At 51.9% G+C, this 19,451-nt stretch overlaps 1 protein-coding gene across 1 annotated transcript in view; it reads left to right on the top strand.

Moving 5' to 3' along the window:
• LOC133215780 (netrin-1) overlaps window positions 1–19,451 on the top strand; it is a gene marked incomplete at its 3' end in the record, with an annotated part of 51,950 nt that overhangs the window by 21,488 nt on the left and 11,011 nt on the right. The gene's annotated exons all lie outside the window — the stretch shown is intronic.

The raw sequence follows: 19,451 nt of genomic DNA, 5'->3' as shown, positions 1-19,451 counted from the left end.
ACACGTAATTGATGAATGATGCAATGGTGTATTGTGACTGTAATGCCCCCTGATTGTCTTCTTTGGCAATGCCTTTTGATGTACTTCTTCAAAGAAGTAAGGAAAATTGTGCCCTTTCCCATATGAAGCAGTGACCAGTAAATATGAGAAAAGTATCTCTGGTTTTAAGGCTGATTCTCCTTCATTCTAAGCCTTTAAACTGAGTCAGGTGATGTGGTTTGACACTGATTTTTGCTGTGACTCCATTAGAGCTCATGGCGCTGATGTAGATGTTGTCGTGGGAACTCTGGCTTTTGATTTAGTCCTAGAGGTCTTTTTGGTGTTTGACATCAGTCTGTGAACCTGTGAACAAGGCCTCAGCAGATGGAAAGGACAATACTTAGCAGGGATAGTAGTGTACTACTAGTGGTACACTGATTCTGTATTTTGGTAAGTGGTTCAGAAGTTCCTGCCAGAAGAGCAGTACCTTGGTGCTACCACCAGAGATAGCGCTGGGGCTCAAGCATTCACCCTGAAACAGCTACAGAAGGAGCAAATATCTTTGAAACGGGAAACACTCTGCATGCTGAATACCTGCACAAAGCACAGAGTATGGGGGGCTCCCACAGAATGCTGAAAGCACCCACTAAACTGTCAATAGATGAAGCATGGACTCTCACCCAGTGAGGTGTGGTCAGGAAGCTAACAACAGCATTTGACAGCTCCCAGTGACTTTTGGGGGTCTTTGCTCCCTCCAGCGTCTGCTTGGGTGTTTGGAGTCAGAGGAAAGCACTGGTGGCAAGAGCAGGAACAGGCAATCTCACTGGCCTCATTGCATGTCAGTCTGTACCAGGCTGACATAGCTGTGACATTTTGCCACCCCTGCCTTCACAGGTGAGCCCCTTGGCCACATCCTTCCAAGCGAACCAAACCCCAGCCCAGCAGAAAGCATCTCAGTGCAGTGTCTGTCTGTGGGTCTGTCAGCTCCATCTTTGCCGAAGATACTGGGCAGGGGCCAGGAGCAACTTCTGTTCATTGGCTCCCTCTCTCTTTCGCTCCCCTGGTTTTGTGGCTCTCCTGTTCTCAGCACTGCTCCTCTCACAGGGCTTTCCTCAGCCTTTCCCTTTACTGCTCTACATCTCTTGGTGTGGTCTTCTGAACCCCACAGCTTCCTGCAGAGATATTTCCAGTCCTGTAGATAGAGGCTTATCCCTGGATCTTGGCTTTCCCAGCTCCTCCCTGTACCAGTTCTTAACCTGGCCAGCCTTGGATCCAAGAGCTGCCTGGGGCTGTGTGTCCCCAGCACCCGAGCCACAGGGACCAAGCTGGGTGTTGAAGCTGCCTCAGAGCAAATGTTTCTATAGATGCCCCATAACCCTGTGCCCTGGGCAGGGCTGAAGCTTCCCTGTGAATGGTAGCTCATCTCTGAAAGGTCAAAACTGGGGGTCCCTCCGTGTGGTCTCACTGCAGGAGTCACCCACAGCTTCCCACATGCAGCAGTGGCATCTCACCATGTAGAGTTGTGGAGCAATCAGTTTAGTTGTTTGCCATTGAGCGTGCGATACCCATGAAATGTGCTGGGCAAATGAAGGGCATCTGTTGCTAATGAGTTAAAAATCCTACCAGCTTTGATGCAAAACAATGTGGAACTGCCATTATTTATTTATGGGCTCTAAGGGCTTGTTGTGTGCTGGGTAAAACTGATGACAGTGCTAAGGGCAGGCTCTTCTCTGGAGTTAACTGAAGCATCCCCATTGATCACAGTAGGAGCAGGGCAGAGCCCTGAGGGGAAATGCCAACACTGGGTTACCTGCGCTGATCCCACAGGACCAAGCACAAACAGAGCGATGTGTCTGAGCAGGGCCTGCTGGACAGACCACAAAGTGCACAGCTCCCCAGGTGGCCACAGAGGTTTCCAAGCCAGCTAAAAGACTTGACAGAGTGGTTTTATTTTCCAAGGAAGCTTTAGCCAGACCTCAGCTCTCTTCAGCTTCAGTACAAGCTAAAGCTTTTACTCTCCGTGCTGCTGTGGTGCCTTATCAGCACCACTGACATTCTGGCTCAGTGAGGCCAGCAAGGACCTTCATTCAGAGCCTGACAACGTGCTCTGGGGCCAGCCAAGGAGGGCAGCAGTGCTTCTCCAGCACAACCAAGGCAGGTGGTGGTTCTCCTTTGGTGGCTTGCGATAACCCGCTTATCCTACTCCTGCAGCAGGAGTTGAACCTGGCTGGGGTGGGAGAGCTTTGCAGCCCCTGAACCCACTCATAAAAGCCTGACCCATACAGGGTATGGGGCAGGTAGAGTCTGGTTGGGGACACAGGGAGCTCACTTCTGAGCCTTTGAGCCCATAGTCTATCACCACTTGGAGTGGCACACAGGGATGGGTGGATGCTGATTGAGCATGATGCTCTGTGGGAACATGTGGGACTTTGTGCAGGAGGGGATGACTGAAGCTTGATCCAAGTCAAACAGAAGGAGATTATTCCAGTGCTGTGAGCAACCTATGGAGCTCCTTACCCTTGGATGCAGTGGATGATAGAGGGTATCGTGGCCTCAAGACTGTGGAGACTGTGGGTTTAGATGCTCTATTGACATCTGAGTCTCATTTGACTCTTTCATTGCACTTGTGGTGTTAGGGAAAATTGAGCATTGTCCACACACCTTGGGGATGGGAAAAGGGCCAGCCAGCTCCATTTGTTCATCAGGAGCAAAGCCCAAAGAGGACCATTACGCAGAGGAAAGCAATAGCAAAGTGGGGATATAATGCTAGATTGCATGGAACTCCTGGAGTGGCATTGAGCTGGTCCGCTCAGGCATTAGCATGCATTGTGTTGCCCATTCCCTCCAACCTCTGCCTCCCAGGAAAGCCTGAGCTGCCCCTTCCCCATAACCCTGGTGTTTGTGCCGGCTTGGAGTCATTGACAGGTTGCCCTTTTATTCACACGGTCAGCTCCCCAGGAATCTTTACATAGGCATTTTGATCCCACAGCATGTCAATGGTGGCCCGGAAAGGGATGGACACTGCCCTGGGATGCCCAAGGTCTTGGGGAGCTGAAGGTCTATTCAGCAGAAGAATACCCCAAGCCAGCAGGCAGGACATGGGAACCCTTAATCCCAAATAATTTTTCTTGCTGGCATCCTTTTTTTGTTTGGAATTATTACTATTATGGGCAGCAGCAAGGCGTGGGCTTGCTGCCTGGAGAACGATATTATTCACCTCCTTTTGTGCATGGTACCATGTTTGAATTGAGAAACAAAGCCAAGCAGCTTGTGCCTCCTGTTGGAAACCTTCCTATCCCTCTGGGGATCCGGGACCTTTTCATCTTAGCCCATATACTCCTTAAGCTTCTGCCTCTTCCCATCTTTAAGTCTTTAGTAAATATCATAAAAGAGAAAATAAAGGCAATCCCCAGGGCACAGGAGTTTTACCTTCCGACATTAAAAAGAGGGAAAAAAAAGAGAAAGCAGAGATTTAGCCTCTTTATCATTTTTCATGTAGCGCTTGCAGCGAGTAAACAGTATTTAGCCCCATTATGCAAGCTGGAGGCACTTTGGAACAGGGTCTCTTTTACTCTTCGTGTATGTACCCAGGTTTTGGGGGATCCAGACCCTGTGCCTGTGGCAGTCATTGTCAGATGTAGTCATGAGCAGGAAAGCAAAGCACTGCCAGGAGAACACCAGCTTGAGTGCCCCTGCCGCAGAGATACTGGGGCTGCAGGCAGGGTGGGAAAGGGGGTGATCATCCCTCCTGGAAACCAGCTGGAGACAGCTCAGCTTCAAACCAGGCACCCCAAAAATAACCCACCCATTAGTGGAAACAGGCAAAGCAGGGCTGGTTGTGTCCCGATGCTGGTGGGAAGGAAGTTACATTGCGGCTAATAAGGGAGCTGTTTAAAAACATTCAACTTCTTTTAATTTACTGTTTCAAATTGGATGTGAATGTTTGGAGGAAACTCTTCCCTTTCCATGAAGTTTTTGATTATCTGATGGAAGGCTATTCAAAACAGCACAGAAATATTTCCCTTTTTTGTTTCAAGTCCAAAGTTTTGGCTTGGCTTAGCTTTCAAAACCCCAAATGAAACCATTTCAACCTGAAACAAGCCCAAAAATGTTTTTACTACATTTAGATGTTTTTCATTGGGAAAAGAAAAAATGCTTCCTCCACGAGTCTCAAACAAAGGGGTCACCCATGTGATTTCTGTCTGAAGCACATACACCGTGTCATCAGTTTAAGGTTTGACACCCAGGTAGGTTAGCAAAAGTCATAACTCAGCTTTCCAGCTCTGGTTGGATGCTATGACAACAACAGCAGTTGCACAACTTCTTGTTATTTGCTATGCAGAAGAACTTCATGGCAGTAGGTTTGCTGGCACAGATTTTGGGGATGGCACTTCTTTGTATGAATAATGATGTTCACATATGGCTGTCGGTCATTCTTCACTCTTTAATACTTTCTTTTCCTTCAAAGACATTTCCAGGCCAGGTTTTCAGTTATGTTTATCTGAGATGGAGAAAGAATCTGTCTGCAGAGCAGTTAGTACCCCCGGTTCTGGTATGCCTGGAGGCTGATGGCGGTGCTGAGTGGCTCCAAAGTGGCTTAAAGGACCTTTGGAAGGTCCCTCGCCCACAATGCCATGTCCTCTTTGCAGAGACATGCCACCCAGGAGTTATTAATCTCCTTGCCAGCAGTGTCATTAAAGTGGGGACTGGACCCCCGCTGCAGGACAGTTTTCTGCAGGAGATACGGGGTAGATTAAGGATGGGGCAACAGGTAGAGACTGCACTGGGGCAGGCGGTGAGACACAGCAGCTGATGGAGGTCATGGTCCCACAGCTCACCAATATGCAGACCTTGAAGTAGGCACACAGGGCACAACCCAGAAGCTAGAATTTGTCCGTGAAAATAGCTGTATAATTAGGAGCTCACAGAAAAACAGCCCATTCCCAAGAAATCCCTGAGGAGCTGAAGGGCTTAAACTCCCCATGACTTATTTTCAGTACCTTGCTCAGCTGGCGTAAACCCAGGTCTCCACTGCTGCAAATACAACTGGAAAAGAAATGAGTTTTCTGCCCTGATTGCTTAGAAAAGTTGCAAGAAAACACGCCTTGTTCAGAGCATGAGAGGAAATCAGTGCTTGTTGTCTCTGTTATCTGGCACTACTACTGTGAGTGACGGACACCGTCAGCAGCACTGTCCTGCAGGACATCTGCAATGTGTGGTAGTGCTAATAACAAAAGGAGCTGTGGTTGCTTTAACTTAAGCAGTTTGCCTGGTATTGTTGGGCTGATTTCAAGCTTTTCACTCAGGGGGTGTGGGCGAGGGTTCGTGTGTGTGTGTTTACCAGTCCAGCGAGGAATGTAGTTTGAATGGCTCCTCTGAAGGTTTGGATACAGCTCACTACAGCTCCGCAGGTTCCCCAAGGACTCCAATAATTGGTACATTTGGTTTGCTTTTCCTCATTATTTCTAAGTTTTCCAGCCCTAACGCCAAAGGAGCCTGTATTCTATGTAATCATTACTCAAAGCTTTGAAAACGTTAAGTAGGAAAAATAGACCATTAAACAACTAAGAAGCAAAGTAACAAGTGTGAATTATTGCTCTGCCCTGTGGTTTGACTGTGATGGGTTTGTTCCACCCATGGAGAGATCTTGGAGAAGGATAGGTTGAGTGGGTTGTTTTGCTTAATCTCTCTGCTGTCAGAGTTGCAGTCCCCAGAGAACGCAGATCTATAGAGAAATGTGCCTACCCTTTGAAACACAGTGCACATGCCCAGCTCCCAGCAAAGGACTTTTGTTCTGCTCTGATTTATACAGTTCTCTGGGGCAAAGAGAAGTGGCTGTCATGGTTTCAAGGATTACTCGCTACTGGAGGGAAGGGTGGACTATGCAAGACTAATTTGTTCTCTTGACTGGGCATGGAATCCCGCTCCCCCTTCCCCGGTCTCCATCCCTCTGCCCCTGTCCCTCACCTACAAGGGGTTGTTGGCTCCCAAGGTCCTGCATGCCACAATTATGCCCCAAGGTTGGCCAGAGCCAGCTCTGCTTCCTTCTGGCCACAGGGTCAGGAAACACCTGACCCAGGGTGAACCCCTTCCCCTTGTAATGGCAGCCCCAGAGAATGATAACTTGGGAAAACTCCCGCCCTCAGCCAGGGCTGAAAAGGGGATATTGAGTCTCAGCATCTCACCCAGAGCAGTGCAGAATGGCTTCTGCAGACAGCAGCTCACTGCAGTCCCTTAGACACCTGCCCTAGGGCACAGTGCAGCCACCCTGAGGGGGCTGGTTCACTCCTGTGCCTCTGAAGGGGAATTTGGTGTGCCTCGCTCAGAAGTAAGCCACACAGGTACCAAAGCACAGGCTGCAAGGCTTTCACCACATCCACAGTTGGCTTATCCACTTAGCACGATTAGGGCAAGCTCTGTGATGAGCATCTAACCATACACACAGTGCCTAGCATAGTGCAGCCCAGCCTGGCCTGAGGCTTCTTGCTACTTCCATGCAAGGAAAGCCTGTGGGGCTGCTCCCTGTGTACAGGGATGCCCTGGGGGACCCTGCAGGAGCTGAGCCCCTGTGGCCACCCCACAGAGCACAGAAGCCTCGGAAGGCTCAGTCCAAAGGTCACTTGACAACAGAGGCAACCCACTCATTCCAGCAAAGGACGTGACTTCACTTATCTGCTCCCAGGATTTTTCCACTTGTTTGCTTTGTTTTCCTCCAAGGAGGAGGAGGAAGGTGGTGCCTCCACACACATGGGGCCAGGCACCTCTGAACCCCAGCACCAGGCACCTCTGAACCCCGGCACCAGGAGCCCTTTTCATGCTCTATAAACTTTAGTGGAAAATCTGCTTCGCTTAGAGGGGGTGTTGTTTTTCTTCTCCCCCAGTTACGCACCATGAAAAGACTCATTAAAAAGTGAGGTCCTCATTCTGATTAATCCTTCCAAGCAGGCAGAGGTGACACATGCTAATGACATTTCCAGCTGGGCTTGTCCCCTGAGACGACTGCTGCTATTGCAGGCCTAGTACCGCTGAAGGAGACAGCGTGTTGGACGCTGGAAAGGTTGCTCTTGGCTGCAGCGTTCATTTGTAGTGGAGAAATGCCTGCAGGAGCCAGGCAATTGCTGTCTCTCTGGCAGGCCAAGAAGACTTTGTTCTCCAGATGCATCTCACAGACTGTCCTCCTGTGGACATAGGCTGCTCCCGGCCTCCGGAAGGGCTCAGGAAGACAAGGAATGGACATCCCTGGCATCGGCACAGATCCCCGCGGCACGTACCGAGCTGCTGACTGAGGACTTCTCCAAGGCACCGGCGCGCCTGTCTACACCAGGTTGTTTTGTTAACCTCAGACTGCTGCTTGGCCCCTGCCAAAGTGCGGATGTTCTTGGAAAACGCCGGGCTGGAGAGACGCCTTTCCCAAACAACAGCTGACTTGAGGAACCGGCTGGCCATTGGCTTAGTAGGCACTGACTGATCCCCAGCAAATGGGGGCAAGGTGGATCTCCTTGGATCTCATGTCATTCCCTCTTCCATCTTGGCCTGGGTTTGGCGATGGGGAGTCCTACCTTTACCCCAAACCCCCTTCCACTACTTTCCCTACAAGCCAAACCCGTCTTCTTCTGGAAGTTGTGAGACGCGGGTCTAGTGTAAGTGTTGTGAGGACCCAAACTTGAAATGGTACTCTGCCCCATCTTGTTGGAAAGCAAATGGAGAAAGGAAGAACCAGGGATGCTCCAGGCTGGCTCAAGGGTACTACTCAATGTGTGCTGGATGGAGGGCAGACCCTACTCAGGAGGTTCTGAGCATCCTGAGCTGAGCTGACATTTCCCTTTGGACCCAGCTCCACAGTGACACAAGGCAGAAAACTGCCAGAAGAAAGCTCTTGCATCCTGCCAGCTTCCCCTGCCCTCAGTGAACACCCAGTGCTTAGTGCAAGGAGTGTTTCACATAAACCTTGACATGTACCAGCGAGGTGCGGCGGGCTCTGACTCCAAACGGCTTTGCTTTTCCTCAGAGGGTCTTGGCCATTATGGCCAAGAAACATAAGGGCTCTGTAATGCTTTGTTAGGCCAGGCACAAGGTGAATTTGTTGAAAGAAGGTTACCATGTTATATAAGTAAGAAAAGGGGAGTTGTATTTAGACTGGCACAGGGCAGTTGTTTTCACTTACACAGAGCTATGCACAGAACATTGCTCATGGCTGCTTCTTCAGTGAGGTCTTGTTCATTTTGGCCTCAGCAGCTCTGGGTCAGAGAGGCAAAGCTGCGGCCCATCCACGGGAGAGGCAGGGCAAGGGGAGAGATGCAAAGGGCAGGACAGAGCAGCCCACGCTGCTGGAGCTGGGAACTCTCCTGGCACGAACAGGCTCCTGAGCTGCCAAGGCAGGGTCCTGCCAGGGCCAGTGCAGGGCTGAGTCCAGCGGCTGCCCTGATCTTCTCCCTCCTGATCCCAGTCACTCCCAGCTTGGTAGCTCTAAGGATCCCTTGCAGGCAAGCCAAGCTGGAGCATTCCCAGAACTGGCCTGGTGTGAGATTGAGACGAATTCGGGCTCCAGCACAGAGAGGATGCTCTGAAGCCAATTTTACTACATCAGGGCTTTCACCAGTGGAAGGTGTTGGAAATGAGTAGGAGCTGCACATGGAGGTGGCACAGCATCCCTGGCTTGGCTGCTCAGCACCATGAGTCTTTGTGCACACATACCGTGGCAGCAGGGAGGGATTACCCCTAACACAAAGCCACAGTAGAGGGGTGCTTATAGATCTTTCGTGGGTGCCACACTGAGGAGTTCCTATACAAGCAGGGCAGCCGCGTGCTGCTGGATTTGGTGGTGTAAGTGCCCATCTCCATAGTCAGCATCACCTTTCTGTGAGGCAGTTCTTGGGGCTAGGGCTTGGCTTTGCCTGTTTTGCCTCTGCATCCTCTGCCTGCATTGTGAGAGTGAAGACTCTTGGCCTCAGACAGCATCTCACCTGCCAAAAGGCTTTCAGTCATGTTTGGGGTCTTGGGAGGGTGTGGAGCAGCAGATCCACAAACCAGATCAACCAATGAAGGATTATCGAGAGCTCACTTGCTAACTTATTCATAGAAAACCTGAAGAAACAAGGCCTAAGTGCAGCGCTTAACACTGGGAGTCTATTGCACTCCCTGTTTCAAAAGGTTTACCATCTACTTTCAAATTGCAAAGAGACATGAAAAGAGGTCTGTTGAGCTCAGAGCCATGTGCCAATGTCTTTCAGATGAAGCCTACAAGATGTCTCCCATGTATAGCCATGGAGATGCACAACTGTCCTAAAAGGAGTGTTTATAGTTAAATGGGGAGTGTAACTGAGGATGGAAAAAAAGACCAGACTGAACTTTGCTAAAAAGAGTGGTGAAAGGCTCCAGTTGTGAGAGGGGATGGGGCAAGAGACATTTTTCTTGATGTACTTGAAAAAGGGTGGCAAGAGCACTGACAGTTTTACAGACAAAGCCCCCCAAGGCCATGGGGGTCTCTGCTGGGCCTTTCCTACCTCTTCTTTTGGTGTCCTGGCACAGCGAGCTGTGGGATCCTTGTCTGCTTTATCTTGGGTGGCTGAACGAGCCCGTGTTAAAAGGGGATGAACATCATGCAATAGAGTTCGACTTTGTTCCTGTGCTGTGCGGTTCATTCAGAGGGATTACAGGCGCTTTTCAGCCTGTTACCACCTGGAGAGACAAATACAAGGGAGCGCTGGTTGGAATAGGCTACCCACCGCGCAGCCTTCCTTCTGCCAGAGCCAGAGCTGCACAAGGTTAAAACTGATCTGGGCAGATCTGGGCTGAACAATCGCCCGGAGCAGAGGGATGTGTTGGGAGCACGGGGACACCAGCCAGTGCTGCCCAGGCCTCTTAGCAAAGGGTTTGGAGACAGCCAAGGGGGCAGCTAGGGGTCCAGGGTGGGATGTGGGCATGAAACTGAGCTTCAGATCCCTCTCAAGGGAACTCTCTCTTGAATTTTGTAAGGAAAAGTGGCTTGCCTGAGGAGTAGAGCTGAAGGTTGATGGAGCTGAGTTAAAGACCTGTATGGTCAGGGTAAGGGACCTGAAGCAAGCTGCTCTAGTGGAAGGTGTCCCTGCCCATGGCAGGGGGTTGGAACTGGATGAACTTTAAGGTCCCTTCCAACACCAACCAGTCTCGGATTCTATGAAAAAGCTCTCTGTGCCCCTGTTCCCTGATGTGGGTATAATTATGGCTGTAGGGATAAATGCTGACAAGTATCAGGGCATAGGGGCAGGTATTATGGACCATGTCTCTTCTCCGTGCTGATGTGTCTCCAGATGCAGTATCACTGTGTGCTAGAAGGCGGGATGGAATTGCACCTCCTGCACTGGGGTGGAGGGAGCAGGCAGTGCTCCTCCATTCCTGGTGTTGCTGGAACCAATGGAGAGCACCCCAAAGGGCTGTCAGAGGGGGAAGCTAGAAGCCCCCTCTCTCATATTGCAGCAGACCCATGGCAAACTTTCTCACATCCAGCCATTCTGGAAGTGTTGTGTTGTCCATCCACGTGGAGTCACTGAGCTGAAGTCTGAATCATGTTTATTTGGGACTGGTTTGCCTAAAAGAATAAGCTTTTTAGTTTATTAAAAGCATGAGCTGAGTGTCAGAGAATATGAAGGCTGTTCTCAAGGGCTTGTTGCTGATGAAGCTTTGCTAGAAGCATGCACCCTATGTCCTTAAGGAGGTATACTTGCAACGTCCTTGCAGGTCTGTGTAGAGGGCAAATGGGACAGGAAGAAGAGGAACCTATCCCCCAGGGCTGATGCTCCATAGTCCTCAATCCCATGAAGGTCTCCTGAAGGAAATGTCCTGGTTTGGATATCCCATTGCTTGAGTCTGGTGCTGAGGGGTGATGCTGCAGGGCAGCCTGCTTGCAGGAGGGAGGCTCCTGCTCCTCTCCTCAGCCAGGGCCGTGCAGGCTGCAGTTCCACACTGCTGGATTTTCTCCTGCCCACACACTGCTGGACACAGCCACAGAGTGGAACCAATGATAAATGACCAAGAAGAAGTTAAAAAAAAAAAAAAAAGAGAGAGAAAAAAGCCCCAAATCTCGTTTCCCAGCTGGGATGCTCTCCATGCAGCTGTGCAGACAGAAAAGGACCTGTCTGTGACCATGCTGCTGCTGAAGAAATAACTTCCATCACCTAGGAGGGCATTAGGGGCATCTAGGTAGGATTTCTGCGTGGTCTCCAGCATACCATGGGGGTTCCCCATCCCCAGAACAGACACTAGGGGTACTGCCTACAGTGCCAGCACCATGCTGCACTCACAGCGGACTGGTCCACCTGCAGGAGCAGCTCCTGGGATGAGCTGTGTGGCTGGAGAGATCTGCTGTCTCCCATCAGTTTCAATCCAGGGAAAATCATGCCCCAGAGACCAGCAGTTTGGAAGCATGCCCAAGCAGCAGCCAGCAGTGAGTAGCTGTGCTGGAGCACACCCACTGCTGGTCCCCAGGCAGAAATCTCCCTACCCCATCCTTGGGGAAGGCTCTGAAGTTGCATTTCAAATGTCATTTGAAAACCCCTCAATATTTACACCTCCCCTTCGCTGGCAAACCCAGCCCAAAGGACCTCGTGCGTGCTGCCAGCCCCGGCGCTGCTCACCAGGCGAAGGGAGAGATGTTCCCTGGGAAGGGCTGGGCGTGCTGAGCCGTACCCAGAGCCCAGCAGCACATGGTGCCAGTTCAGCTCTCACCCGCGGGCGTCTCAGTGCCAGGCTGCAGGAGAGACTCCGATTTCAGATTACAAGTGTCAGTTTAGTTTAGCTTGTCAACAAAAGCAATAAATAAATCCCTCGCACTTGCACTCCCCAAATGGTGCAGCTGGAATGAATCTGTCTTGCTGCTTTCAAAGGGAGGAGAAGGGTTTTTCCCCTCTGGGGGAACATGCTGGGCCGCAGGTGAAGAAGACTTGAACTCCCAGGGGGGACATCAGAGAAAGCCTTGGGGTGATTGTCCAAGCCTGGTTTTAAAAGCATCAGTGTTTGACCTGGTGAAGATAAGTTTGTTTCTCTGCTTGCGACTGGAGGTTCCCAGGTCTTTCAGGTGAAAACACATCTGCTTTCCAAGTGGAGTCAGCACTGCTGGCTGCCAGGACCTCAGTCCAATGCTCCGCATGGCAGCCAGGAAACACTAATGGCCAAATTCAAGCCCATAAGAACTTAAAAGGGCTTCAACCACTAACACAGGGCTGAGAGCCATGTCCCCCTTACATCTCAGCCTCTCCTTGCTGTATCACTCTTGCTAGCTCAATTTGCTCGTGACTGCGCCTGTTCCTCTGTCTCTGACAGCAAGGTGATGTTCGGTGGGTGTCACGGGTTCTTTTTCCTCATCTCAACCCCAGAGTTCCCAGTTTTGTGGTTTCCAAAGACATTGTTTGGTGTAGGAACATCCCTTTAGGCCCTGAGCGTTCCCTGACATCAGCACGAGCGCAGAACAGCCGTCGGTTTACAAACATCTGGGTTCCGAGGGAATGCCGCGTGTTCCTGCCCATGCTCTGCTGTCTGGTAATGCTTACAAAATTATGTGTATTTCCTGCCATGGGGATCAGGCTTCAGCTCGGGGTTATTTCCAGGGCTGCAGCAAGCTTTGTGCCAGAGATACAAACCGTGGCAAACAAGTATTTAAAAGCCTTGTGCTCAGAAATGGGCAAACCACAGACACTTCAGAGGTTTGGCTTGGGAAACGGGCTGCCCAAAGGAAGGCAAGAGAATTAAAATGCACATGAGAGCCCTGGGCTGCTCTAGGGTTGGGGGTGTGTGGGGAGTGTTCATCCTGCTTGGCTCTGAGTCTGTAGCTGGTGGGGTGGTCCTGGTCCAGGTGGGACAGTGCCACCCATCACCCCTGGGGACACGGCTGGGCTTTCCCACGGACATGACTGATGGTTTGCATTATAGCTGGCCCAGAAATGCAGCCAAAAGCTTCCATGAGAGGCATTTTGCACACCAGTCCCTGCGGCAGTCAGGCTTCTGGAGCTAACGTGTGTCTGGGTCTTTGCTTTGGGGTGAGCAAAGGCAGAGGCAGGGGTTTGCTTCAGGCAGCTTTGGCTGCAGTGGGAAGGGTGGGTTCACCTCTGCTCTGGAGGGATCCCCCATCCCGGGTATAACTGTGCAGCCCAGCACCCCTGGGGAAGGGAGAGTGGGCGAGCGCCTGCGGCTCCGGCCAAGCTGGGAACTGCAAAAGCTTCTCTGTCTGGAGGTGGGCTTGAGCTCCAACTTGTTTGCTTTTCCTTGCCAGAGCATCTGCTGTCCTGCACTTCCCTTCCCCCTCCCTCCAGGGTTTCAGGCTATAGGAATGTTTCGGCTGATCCCCCACCCCAAAACTCCCTTTGGTTTGATTGTCTGTGGCTTGATTTCCCTCCTCTGGTTGCCTTGAGGTGACGTTAGCTTTGCTGTGTCCATTCACAGTGGAAAACCAAAAAGCTGCATTTCCCAAATGCCGAGATGGGTATTTCCAATGACCTAACAGGAAAATGAGCGTCTCTTTACAGCTCAGTCACTGTGACTTTATGAGCAGCTCCAGCTGGTCCCAAGCTGCTTTAATCAATTGATAATTTGTTTGGCTGGGAAATGCCCATGGCTGGGTTGGGATCGTGATCTGGGTTGGGATCTGAGTCTGGCTTAGGATGTGGGTCCGGATGCTGTGCCCATCGCTGCAGTCCAGCCGGGCAGCACTGCACACTGGAGCACTGGTCTGTAGCATCTGCTAGTGTGTGATGCCCACTGAGGAGCCTGCTCACCAGGGGCACTCGTGAGGCTGCTGGGGCTCAGCAAGTCAGGCTGCTTCAGGGGAAAGCAGAGTTTTTACCTAGGCAAGGGCAGGATCAGATGTGCCACTATAGGAGGTGGATGTGGGATGCATCATCTGACCCCTGCCCAGCCAGCCACACCAGCACTACACAACGCTTTCTGCTGAACTCAGGGATGGAAATGGAAGGTGACCCCAAAATTCCTACTTTCCAAGTCAGGCCTGGGTTTAAACGCTGGTCTGTATCTGCACTAGTACATTAAACCTCTGTCACTGTGTAGCCTTGGGCTGCAGGTGGCAGAGCTTGCTGCAGAGTGGAGGACACATCCACCTCCAGGGGTGGCATGGGAGGCTTCAAGCTCCCCTTTCCCTTATTGCCCCACCATAAACTCTCCTTGAGCTGCATGGTTCATCAGGAAGACATCTGGGAGCTCTCTCCTCCTGCTTCTGCCACCTGCAGCTGGCTTGGGCCACAAGGAGCCCATAGCCCCCACCAAAACCACTCCTCAGTCTAAACTGCTCACAGGGGCCTTGGGACAAAGGACAAGCAGGAATGTCCTCAAGGATGGAGACTTTGGGCAAAAAGGGAGCAGCTGAAGGTAGGCACACTGGAACAGAAGTAACACAGCCCCAGCTCCTGAGGTGCTCAGCATCCTCAGCCCCCAGCAAAACCAAGGTGGTTCCCATCTGCAAGGATCAGGCCCTTCACTAACCGTGTTCTTATAGAAAGCCTCTTGCTGGGCCCTGTGAAGTCATTCAGGCTCATTTTGTGGCCATGCTGGAATGCACTAACCAGGAGTTGTTTTGAGGTCAGAAAGGAATAAGTCTTTTGCAGACAATTGATGTTGTTATTAAAAACATCCATGAGAGAGAGGAGGGGGGGAGGTCTCTTTCCTGTTTGGGAAAGAGTTTCTCACTGCATCCATCAGGCAGAAGAATTCCGTATGAAAATTAACCTAAAAAAAAGAAGAGTTTCTGGGGCACACGCGCCTGGGAATGAAGCACAGCAGGATCAGAGGTTTGGCTCAGAGCAGCATCCAAGACCCAAGCAGAGCCCAGATTAAAGCACGAGGCTCCTCGCTCCAGCCGGTTGCTGTGACTGGAGGAAATGCAGTTTCCTAAAAGGAAATGCAATCTACTCTCTGCAACACTTGGGCAAAACTCACCCTTCAGCTGAGGCCCCAAGCAGGTCTCCCACCAAGACAGGCTTGGTCTGAGCCTTGCACAGCCACTGGGACTGCAAGGATGTGGGGGTCGCTTCAACAAAGGGAGGAAAACCCCTTGGGATGGCAGGATTAGGCCCATCACCCTCCACAGCATTCATGTTCCAGCCCATGGCAAGCAGCTTTGCCAGCCCCATCCCACAGCAGTCAGATGTCACCCAAGTGTGACCTAAAAAGCACCCACACTTCTGTGGCCTGGGGAAGCTGCGGCCACCCTCTCACCATGAGAGCCAAGTCTGGCTCCCCACAGCATTACCATGACATGGTCCCTGGCATGGGGCTGGCCTGGACCAGTTTTCCCGAGTTTTCAACCACAATGAGGGGTCATACATCCAGAGACCCTCCCATGGGGTCTTGTGATGGACAGGAGGGAGGACAGTCTGGACATGAGCTGAGAAGAGTCCCTGGCAGGTTAGATTGAAGCTATAGGCATAACTTCAGGGTGTTTTATGTTCATGGCTGACTTCAGGATTTGTGGGAACTTGGCTCAACTCCTGCCCATGCCCAGGCTATTCCATGTTCATGTAAAGCACCCAGTCATGCCTCCTCCTTGCTGTCACTGCAGGGTTGGCCAGGGACCAGGCTGATACCCAGGACAGAATGAAGCCATCGAGGTGGTGGGATGGGCAATTTTAGGGCTAAAGTGGCCCATCCCTTGGCTCGAGTGGCATGAGGATGTCTGTTTAACCACGACATAGTCTCAGCGCATCCTCTTCACCATCACCAGCACTGCCACTGCCCTGTGGTTTCCTGGGGATGTATACACATCTGCAGCTCCCATCTGAAGGGATCCAGATGTGCAGCCCATGCCAGGGGCAGTCTGAGTGTGGAGCTAATTGCCCATGATAAGCTAATTAAAGAGTTGTGATAAAATCTCCCTGGCAGGTATAGAAGCGTGGGGTGGCCCCAGCCATCCCCGGGACAAGGGGGAAATCGGCTGCTGGGACACCCCGGGCTCCATCACCCCCTGCACTGGCTCCCATCGCCTCCTCCCCTGCCCTCAAGAGCTTGTCAACACCTCTGCTTGGGCCTGGGCTCCTCGTTGTCATTGCTCAGTCCCTTCTCTGCGTGGGGTGACCCTGGGGTTAGGGGTGCGAGTGCTGGATGTGGCAGGAGCTTCACGGCAGCAGCCCAGTGGAAAGCAGGGAGCGGGTGTTGTGGTGTTAGGAAAGGGGGGACCCCAGTATCCTCCTCCCACCCCCAGGGAACCCCCTGATGGACACATCCATTCCTCAAGTCTTGGCTATAATGAAAAGCAAAGTTTCTACAGCTGAAAACAGCTTTTGCTGCCCCGAAGCACATGCGGCTTCATGTGTTCAGGCGCTCACATCAAGATCTTCTCCAAAGGCTTGTCCAGTTGCCACGAATGCTGTCATGTTTGGGGATTAATCATCCTCTTCAAACAGTTCTGGCCTTTCCTGGGCCCCCTGCCTGGCTGAAAGGAGCAGCCAGGCTGGCCGAGGCCATGGCTCAGGACCATGACATGCATGGGAGGTTCACCCCAGCAGAAAAGCAGGGAAATCCCTGTGTTTGACTAGCTTTGATCTGGATTAAATCCCTCAGAAAACAAAACCCCACAGGAACAGCTCCAGGAAGGCCAGGCTGTGTGTTTTGACTTTACACCATAAAAGTTTGCCCTAAGTGACCCTTAAAAGTGTGCAGGTAGCCACAGGCTCAGGGCTGGGCAGTGAAGCACTGGTGCATTTCCAGGTGCATCATCCTTGCCCGAGGGGGGCTGTAGGGCCAGATCTGGTGTCTTTGCTTCAGGATTGAGTAGATGTCTGCCTGCTTCATCCTTGGTGATGCTAGGTCAGTGGGATCACTCCCAGCCCCACACCACCTCTGGGTGGGCTGAGCTGTGCTGAGCCAGGAGCTGAGCGCAGGGGTGTGCCCTGGTGCTGGCAGTGTGTCCATGTTCATACCCACCCATTTCCTTTGTCCTGTACCAGCAGGCATTTTTGCCATCCATGCCCTCAGGACTATGCTCAAGCACTGACTTAAGGAAGAGGAGATTTGACTTAAAGTCCCTGCTTTACATCCATATAATCATAGAACCATACAATGGTTTGGGCTGGAAGGGACCCTTAAAGCTCCTCCAGCTCCAACCCCTGCCACGGGCAGGGACCCCTTCCACTGGAGCAGCTTGCTCCAAGCCCCTGTGTCCAACCTGGCCTTGAGCACTGCCAGGGATGGGGCAGCCACAGCTTCTCTGGGCACCCTGTGCCAGCGCCTCAGCACCCTCACAGGGAAGAGCTTCTGCCTAAGAGCTCAGCTCAGTCTCCCCTCGGGCAGGTTCAAGCCATTCCCCTTGGCCTGTCCCTACAGGCCCTTGTCCCAAGCCCCACTCCAGGTTTCTGGTGCACCCCCTTTAGGTACATTGCCCAATAGGTCCCATGACCACAAAGATATTTGTATTTCCAGTATTCTTTCTGTAAGGAGCCTAACACCTCTGCAATCCCACACTCTAAGCTTGCATGGCTTGATTTTGCTTTATAAAAGTGGATAGCAGCTGCTTGTGAGGACAGGCACATGCAAACCATGAAGGTCCTTGAGATGTTGGCATCTCAGGAGCACAAGGGCTGTTGAACAATCAGGTGACAGCCTATCACTTACAGCAGCACAGACCCATCTCTGGGGTGAGCTTTCAGCCAGTGCAGACTATCACCAGTCAGCTGTGAAGCAGGCGAAAGGAAAAACAACATATCCCATGGCAATCAGAGGGAAAGTGAGAAGGTGAAATACCATGTTCCAGATGGATATGTGTGTGGGACACCTCAGATGACAGTCCTTCCTTTGCAGAAGGTGGGATATGACCTTTCAGTGTTCACAGGTGCCGAGGTCTTGATGTTAAACAGTGCAGGACAAGGCAGAAGGCTCCCATTCACACACAGGACTGCGGTGCTGCCTTCTGCAGGGACCCCTGCAGCGGGCAGAGGATGCTGTGCTCATCCCCCCCTGACCCAGGAGCCCAGGCAGCAATCAACACTTCTGCCCAGAGCCTGTTACAGAAACCCATTACCAGTAGCACTGCTGCCCTGATAAGGCGGGATGAGCCTGTCAGCTTTTGATAAACCCCCATCTGCAGGAAAACGAATCCCCAGTGCCTTGCAGGGGAGCCCAGGGAATGCCCAGCCTGGCCAGGAGCCCCCAGCAGGGATCTGCCATCCCACAGTGGTGGGAATAGCAGGCCAGACAAGCTTGTCCCAACACCTCTGTGAAATACTTTCATGTCCTTGCGGATGATAACGCTGATTGGGAGGTCAGGCACATGAACTGGAGTTTTCAGATCCCCGATAACATCCCAGTGATAAGATAGCTCTGTTTACCGTGGCGCAGCCGCGGGCACAAAGCAGAGCTCTGTCCACAGCCCTGGAGGTGCGAGTCTTGCTGAGCAAACACAGGCCTCCCAGCTCTTCACACCTGCCCGGCACTGGGAGCCCAGCCCGGAGCCGGTGCGGGGTCCAGGTTCATGTGGGATGGATGCTCGCCCTGTCAGCCACCGGGGTTCGTGTTCAGGACTGTGCCTGCAGGGCTAGATCAGGGCTTGGGAGACTTGGAAGCAGAATTAAAATCTCTGTTGAGGTTTCCCAGGTAGAGCTGAATCCTTGTAACTCTTGTGACATCTTTCCTGCAGCCCCACAACAATTCTGCCTCTTCTTACCAGGACCTCTCAGCCTTTCCCACCCTAAAACCCCTCCAAGCACACGCCTGCTTCCAGAAAGGGAAACTGAGGCACAGCGGTGTTAGGCGGCTTGGCCAGGATTATACTGGGCTCAGTCTCAGGGCCATGGCAGGACCATCTCTGCATCTGGTGGAGTTAATGTGTGTGCCAGAGTGCAGGGAAGGGGATGGTGCAGCTGTGTTTGTCACATGGGAAGTGTGTGCCCATGGGCTGCTGGAACATTCTGTGCTGGGAAACGTGGTGGTGGCAGGAGTGGGCTTGCAAAAGGGGAGAGCTGACTCTGCTGGTTGCCTTAGCATTGGCAGCGAGTGGATTTTGGGGTGTTTGTGGAGGAGGAACAAGGGCAGAGGAGAGGGAACAAATACATGTGCCAGTGATCACCTTCACACCTTCTTCCAGCCTAGGGATGGATGGCCCTGGGTTTCAGCCACTTTAGGACTGATGGAATGGGAATTAATTTGCAGCAGCCATCTACTGTATTTTATTAGCATAACGGGGCATTGTGTTGGTGCCTAGCCCCAGGCTCCTGGAATTGTGTTTCCCATGTACACACCTGCCTCACCAGAGCACTTAGCACATCTCCAGGGGCTCAGGCCCTTGTCAGGGCTGTTTGCTGATGAACCAAGCCAGCCCCAAATGATTAGGGAGCCTCATTGCCAGAAAAACAGAGACCCATCATGCAGCATCCACTTATTTTGGACCAGTGGTGCTTGAAGACACTGGTTCTTCAGTGCAAAGCATCTGATGCAAGAAACCAGTCATACAAAGCACTCATCTGTTTTAGTATCATAGATTGGACTTAAAGTCCCTGCAC

Source organism: Neopsephotus bourkii, unplaced genomic scaffold, assembly GCF_033783945.1.
Source record: "Neopsephotus bourkii isolate Nb327-2 ecotype Australia unplaced genomic scaffold, CSIRO-AGI_Nbou_v1 NB_1003, whole genome shotgun sequence".
Lineage (NCBI taxonomy): Eukaryota > Metazoa > Chordata > Aves > Psittaciformes > Psittacidae > Neopsephotus > Neopsephotus bourkii.
This window is presented reverse-complemented; position numbering and strand designations above follow the sequence as displayed.